We start from the raw sequence: 7,328 nt of genomic DNA, 5'->3' as shown, positions 1-7,328 counted from the left end.
TTTACCGTTTCATAATTACAGTACAACTGCATTTTTGGAGATGTGAATTAAATATTTGAATTGTAATTGTGATGTTTCAGCGGAGCGGTGAGTGTGTAATTGTGCACTACTTACGCATTCAGGCGGTCTGCAATACTTTGCCACGCTTTTTCTCTTTGCTTTATCACTGTGGCGGTGTTGCCTTTCTTCTTAATTATATCTTTTACCTCCTCGTATGCCTCCATGAGGATTTGTGCTTCCGACGGGGAAAAGTACGCGGCTCTAGTTGCCATGGTAAATCAGTTAATCTGTGATCTGTGGCGGGGTCTATTTGAGTGAGCCGTGAGCGCGCACCTATCCAGGATTGGTTTCACCTGGCTTAATGAATCCGTGTCTGCTCATCCTGGCTTGGTCTTTGTGCAACCAATTAAGCCTGGACGCACATGTTTTGGCTTCATTGAGCTCAGCTGAGTCATTTATCCCGGATGTCTTAATTCTACTTTTGTGCAACAGGCCCCTGCACACTGTTTACAAAAGCTTTGTTAAAGAACAAGAAGACCTGCACACTGTTTACAAAAGCTTTGTTAAAGAACAAGAAGACCTGCACACTTGACAAAAGCTTTGTTAAAGAACAAGAAGGCCTGCACACTGTTTACAAAAGCTTTGTTAAATCAGCACAACAGTTTTCAGCTGTGCTAACATAATTGCAAAAGGGTTTTCTAATGATCAATTAGCATTTTAAAATGATAAACTTGGATTAGCTAACACAACGTTACATTGTAACACAGGAGTGATGGTAACTGATAATGGGCCTCTGTACGTCTAAGTAGATATTCCATTAAAAATCAGCCGTTTCCAGCTACAATAGTCATTTACAACATTAACAATGTCTAAACTGTATTTCTGATCAATTTGATGTTATTTTATTGGACAAAAAATTTGATTTTCTTTCAAAAACAAGGACATTTCTAAGTGACCCCAAACTTTTGAACGGTAGTGTACATCTACATGATGTATTGTTACACCATGTAGGAGCAGTATAGACCTAGTCTGTTCATTATATACATCTACATGATGTATTGTTACACCTTGTAGGAGCAGTATAGACCTAGTCTGTTCATTATATACATCTACATGATGTATTGTTACACCGTGTAGGAGCAGTATAGACCTAGTCTGTTCATTATATACATCTACATGATGTATTGTTACACCTTGTAGGAGCAGTATAGACCTAGTCTGTTCATTATATACATCTACATGATGTATTGTTACACCGTGTAGGAGCAGTATAGACCTAGTCTGTTCATTATATACATCGACATGATGTATTGTTACACCGTGTAGGAGCAGTATAGACCTAGGCTGTTCATTATATACATCGACATGATGTATTGTTACACCATGTAGGAGCAGTATAGACCTAGTCTGTTCATTATATACATCGACATGATGTATTGTTACACCCTGTAGGAGCAGTATAGACCTAGTCTGTTCATTATATACATCTACATGATGTATTGTTACACCCTTAAGGAGCAGTATAGACCTAGTCTGTTCATTATATACATCTACATGATGTATTGTTACACCATGTAGGAGCAGTAGAGACCTAGTCTGCTCATTATATACATCGACATGATGTATTGTTACACCATGTAGGAGCAGTAGAGACCTAGTCTGCTCATTATATACATCGACATGATGTATTGTTACACCGTGTAGGAGCAGTATAGACCTAGTCTGTTCATTATATACATCTACATGATGTATTGTTACACCCTGTAGGAGCAGTATAGACCTAGTCTGTTCATTATATACATCTACATGATGTATTGTTACACCATGTAGGAGCAGTATAGACCTAGTCTGTTCATTATATACATCTACATGATGTATTGTTACACCATGTAGGAGCAGTGTAGACCTAGTCTGTTCATTATATACATCTACATGATGTATTGTTACATCCTGTAGGAGCAGTATAGACCTAGTCTGTTCATTATATACATCTACATGATGTATTGTTACACCATGTAGGAGCAGTATAGACCTAGTCTGTTCATTATATACATCTACATGATGTATTGTTACACCCTGTAGGAGCAGTATAGACCTAGTCTGTTCATTATATACATCTACATGATGTATTGTTACACCATGTAGGAGCAGTAGAGACCTAGTCTGTTCATTATATACATCTACATGATGTATTGTTACACCATGTAGGAGCAGTATAGACCTAGTCTGTTCATTATATACATCTACATGATGTATTGTTACACCATGTAGGAGCAGTATAGACCTAGTCTGTTCATTATATACATCTACATGATGTATTGTTACACCATGTAGGAGCAGTATAGACCTAGTCTGTTCATTATATACATCTACATGATGTATTGTTACACCATGTAGGAGCAGTATAGACCTAGTCTGTTCATTATATACATCTACATGATGTATTGTTACACCATGTAGGAGCAGTATAGACTGACAGTAGCTGGCTACTTATTTAGATTTAGTTTGACCTAATGAAACTGCCTTAAATGTACTGTAGTAAAAGAAAATGTATTCGCACTAATCAATCAACACATTCCTGTCTTTGTATGTCTCAATATAATAGCATTATTTAATGAAATCCATTTCCTCAACTGTATTTCCCACTCCAGCCGGCAGACGGCGATGTTGCTATCTGCATTTCCCACTCCAGTCAGCAGAGCCAGCGATGCTGCTATCGTGACGTATAATGTAGTGGACGGTTCATCAAAAACAACAAGTCAACCACCTCGGTAGCTTGCTAGCCAACGTAGCCGAAAGATTCAAGCTGTTTTTACGCTTTCGGTGTATATTAGCTGCTGTGTTTTAGACACACTTCTATCGTATATACTTGTTAGCCTATTTAATTTAATGTAACGTTTTTTTTATTAGTCAGATATAGTAGCTGGCTGGTTAAATTAGCACTAGCTTAGTCGCTAATGATAGCTAGCTAGCTAATATCCCCGAACATGAGGTCAGTAAGCTTCTCCCCTCCTGCTAAAGAAGAGGTCTGCTGGACGGAGAAAGAAGCTCTGGGGCTGAACATTGTAGTGAAAGAGGAGAAGGAAGAGGAGGATGTCACAGTTAAAAAATAAATTGAGGGTGAGGCTGTTACGGTGAAAGAGGAAGACGCGTTCACAGTGAAAGAGGAGGATGAGAAAGAGCATGCCGTTTTTGACGTGAAGAAGGAAGGGGAGATTTCTGTCGCATTGAAAGATGAAGAGGTGGAGATAGGAGATCTGATTAACACCAGTAAGTACCGCCTTAACTTGTGTTTTCACTTTGGATATTCGGAGTTGGCTCGTCAATACCTCATCAAGGGAGGGCCCTAGGATGATGACTGATATGTCTAGAATCAGACGACGTAGAGAGCAAGCTACCCCTTGTTTTCTCCGTTCCGTTTTCAAAAAGTGACTTAACATATATATTTGAGAAGGGTCTATCAGGGGGCCACGGGTTTTAAGCCGTTTCCAGCGACAATAGTCATTTACAACATTAACAATGTCTACACTGTATTTCTGATCAATTTGATGTTATTTTAATAGACAAAAAAATGATTTTCTTTCAAAAACAAGGACGTTTCTAAGTGACCCCAACTTTTGAACGGTAGTGTACATCTACATGATGTATTGTTACACCCTGTAGGAGCAGTATAGACCTAGTCTGTTCATTATATACATCTACATGATGTATTGTTACACCATGTAGGAGCAGTATAGACCTAGTCTGTTCATTATATACATCTACATGATGTATTGTTACACCATGTAGGAGCAGTATAGACCTAGTCTGTTCATTATATACATCTACATGATGTATTGTTACACCATGTAGGAGCAGTATAGACCTAGTCTGTTCATTATATACATCTACATGATGTATTGTTACACCCTGTAGGAGCAGTATAGACTGACAGTAGCTGGCTACTTATTTAGATTTAGTTTGACCAAATGAAACTGCCTTAAATGTGCTGTAGTAAAATAAAATGTATTCGCACTAATCAATCAACACATTCCTGTCTTTGTATGTCTCAATATAATAGTATTATTTAATGAAATCCATTTAAAATAATATTTTCCTCGACTGCGTTTCCCACTCCAGTCAGCAGATGGCGATTTGCGTCGTTCAGGCGATGCTGCTATCGTGACGTATAATCTAGTGGACGGTTCTTCAAAAACAACAATTCAACCACCTCGGTAGCTTGCTAGCCAACGTAGCCGAAAGATTCAAGCTGTTTTTACGCTTTCGGTGTATATTAGCTGCTGTGTTTAAGACACACTTATATCGTATCTACTTGTTAACTATTTAATTTAATGTTACGTTATTTTTTATTAGTCAGATATAGTAGCTGGCTGGTTAAATTAGCACTAGCTTAGTCGCTAATGATAGCTAGCTAGCTAGTCTAGAATCAGACGACGTAGAGAGCAAGCTACCCCTTGTTTTCGCCGTTCCGTTTCCAAAAAGTGACTTAACATATATATTTGAGAAGGGTCTATCAGGGGGCCACGGCATGTAGTGATTTTAATGTAGTTATGATTTACTAAACACAGTGCCCCCCAATAGTGCCATGCGAGAGTTGGGTTGGCTACACCAAAGATGATGGATATACTGACAAGAAGTTTCTGCCCTAACAAGCGGAGTCGTTGTCCACAAAGCAGCACTGTGGGTTGTCTAGCTCCCGCCTATCCTTTCTTTGGATTGGTGGATCTTATTATTATTGTTATCTATTGTTTATATTCTATGAGGGTTGTTGTCGTCAATCGCCTGTATTCAATGGAGAGAGATGCTAAGCTACTAGCATGAATATGCATAGCGATCTGGAGACAACTCCTATAGTGTTTTTTATCAAAGTTGTCGGTATGTCACGTGTCCACATAACAATTTAAGAATTACGACCCTTCTGTTAGATCAAGTAAACCTCACGTAGCAAATAAGCCATTAATTTTGTTTTTGACCAAATTCAACACTTTCCACATTGGGTTGATAATTGTTTCCACTAGAGAGACAACCAATTGGGTACAACCTACTGTAACCTACTGGCATGACCTAGAGAGAACCAATTGGGTACAACCTACTGTAACCTACTGGCATGACCTAGAGAGAAAACCAATTGGGTACAACCTACTGTAACCTACTGACACGACCTAGAGAGAAAACCAATTGGGTACAACCTACTGTAACCTACTGACACGACCTAGAGAGAGAACCAATTGGGTACAACCTACTGTAACCTACTGACATGACCTAAAGAGAAAACCAATCGGGTACAACCTACTGTAACCTACTGACACGACCTAGAGAGAAAACCAATTGTGTACAACCTACTGTAATTGCATGAGAAAATAATGGTACCAGTCAAAAGTCTCCATGACTCTGCCGTTGTGCTGTAGAATTTGTGAATTTTGTCGCTTGTATAATAAGGGACTATCATTTGTCCCAACATCACAGGCCACAGACTTTGATAAAGACTTCCAAAAGTTTTTCCGCAGTTTGAGTTCGACTGAGTTTTTTTAATGGGGTTTCTCCCTGTGCACCTGCCAATGTAAATCCATTGAACGAGACAAGTTACCAGACAGGACATATTGCTGATGCTCTTCCTATTGATAACCCGAATGGCAATTAACTTGTGGGTGGTGGTCGTGATGACGGCCTATTCGATGACGTCCATCGGGATTCCCCCCCAAAAAGAAGACGCTCTGGATTGATCACTGGAGTCTGATGTGAAGGAGGAGGTTGATCATCAGGAGTCAGATGTGAAGGATGAGGTTGATCATCAGGAGTCAGATGTGAAGGATGAGGTTGATCATCAGGAGTCAGATGTGAAGGAGGAGGTTGATCATCAGGAGTCAGATGTGAAGGAGGAGGTTGATGGCCACATCAGTGAATCGTACTTTTTGGAGAAAAGTCCTCTGGTCTGATGAAACAAATATAGAACTGTTTGGCAATAATGACCATCGTTATGTTTGGGAGAAAAAGGGAGAGGCTTGCAAGCCAAAGCTCACCATCCCAACTGTGAAGCATGGCGGTGGCAGCATCATGTTGTGGGGGTGCTTTGCTGCAGGAGAGACTAGTGCACTTCACAAATTAGATGGCATCATGAGGTGGGGAAATTATGTGGATATATTGAAGCAAAATATCAAGACATCAGTCAGGAAGTTAAAACTTGGTCGCAAATGGGTCTTCCAAATGGACAATGACCCCAAGCATACTTCCAAAGTTGTTGCAAAATGGCTTAAGGACAACAAAGTCAAGGTATTGAAGTGGCCCTCACAAAGCCCTGACCTCAATCGTATAGAAAATGTGTGGGCAGAACTGAAAAAGCGTGTGCGAGCAAGGAGGCCTACAAACCTGACACAGTTACACCAGCTCTGTCAGGAGGAATGGGCCAAAATGCACCCAACTTATTGTGGGAAGCTTGTGGAAGGCTACCCGAAATGTTTGACACAAGTTAAACAATTTTAAGGCAATGCTACCAAATACTAATTGAGTGTATGTAAACTTCTGACCCACTGGGAATTTGATGACATAAAAGCTGAAATAAATCATTCTCTCTACCATTATTTTGACATTTCACATTCTTAAAATAAAGTGGTTATCCTAACTGACCTAAGACAGGGAATTTTTACTAGGATTAAATGTCAGGAATTGTGATGAGATTAAATGTATTTGGCTAAGTCGAAACTTTAGACTTCAACTTTAGGTACCGTTACTGTGTTAAAAACAGAGGCAGTTGTGGGACTGATGTGTGTGGTGTTAAAGGGGAAATCTGAAATTTGTTTCTAAACATTGGAGTAAAAAAATAATGACAGCTTTGTTATTGTTTCAACTGCAGTTTGGTTGTTTGATTGTTGTGTGGCTTTTTTAAAGGGGCAACCTAGGTTTTAAACAGAAACAAAATGGCAGCCCAGAGACCTGAGCTGTGTTGGAATACTCATACTAACTGTACTATTTGTGACGTACATTGAGTTTGTAGTATGCTTATTGGTCGTAGTATGATATAGTTGGTTTAGCCAAAAGTTCCCTGGTAAGCAAGCATTTCTAAACTTTATTCACTGTTATGGGGTACTATTTTGGTGTGATGTCATTATGGGGTATTGTGATGTCATTATGGGGTATTGTCTGAAGATGTCATCCATTTTAGAATAATAGCCAAAGAACATTTTACTGGTTGAAGTCGTTTTTAAATACAAAGTAGTACATTTTCGATCATTACCATAAACATTATATTAATCAGGACATTCAAACGAGCCTTACAATTATAATCCAAAGTAGTGTGAAATGCACTCATAAGTAACCTCTAAATGGAGGCC

The 7,328-nt window shown here is 39.2% G+C and overlaps 1 long non-coding RNA gene across 1 annotated transcript; it reads left to right on the top strand.

The window, feature by feature from the left end:
• Positions 1-3,277: 3,277 nt before the first annotated feature.
• On the top strand, positions 3,278-6,575 carry LOC139577772 (uncharacterized). The gene is made up of 2 exons (XR_011675406.1): positions 3,278-5,750; positions 5,883-6,575. It is a non-coding gene; the product is annotated as an uncharacterized lncRNA (long non-coding RNA).
• The last annotated feature ends 753 nt before the right edge of the window (positions 6,576-7,328 follow it).

Source organism: Salvelinus alpinus, chromosome 6 (genome assembly GCF_045679555.1).
Source record: "Salvelinus alpinus chromosome 6, SLU_Salpinus.1, whole genome shotgun sequence".
NCBI classification, from domain to species: Eukaryota; Metazoa; Chordata; class Actinopteri; order Salmoniformes; family Salmonidae; genus Salvelinus; species Salvelinus alpinus.
The sequence above is the reverse complement of the archived record's forward strand: the minus strand, read 5'-3'. Positions and strand labels throughout refer to the sequence as shown.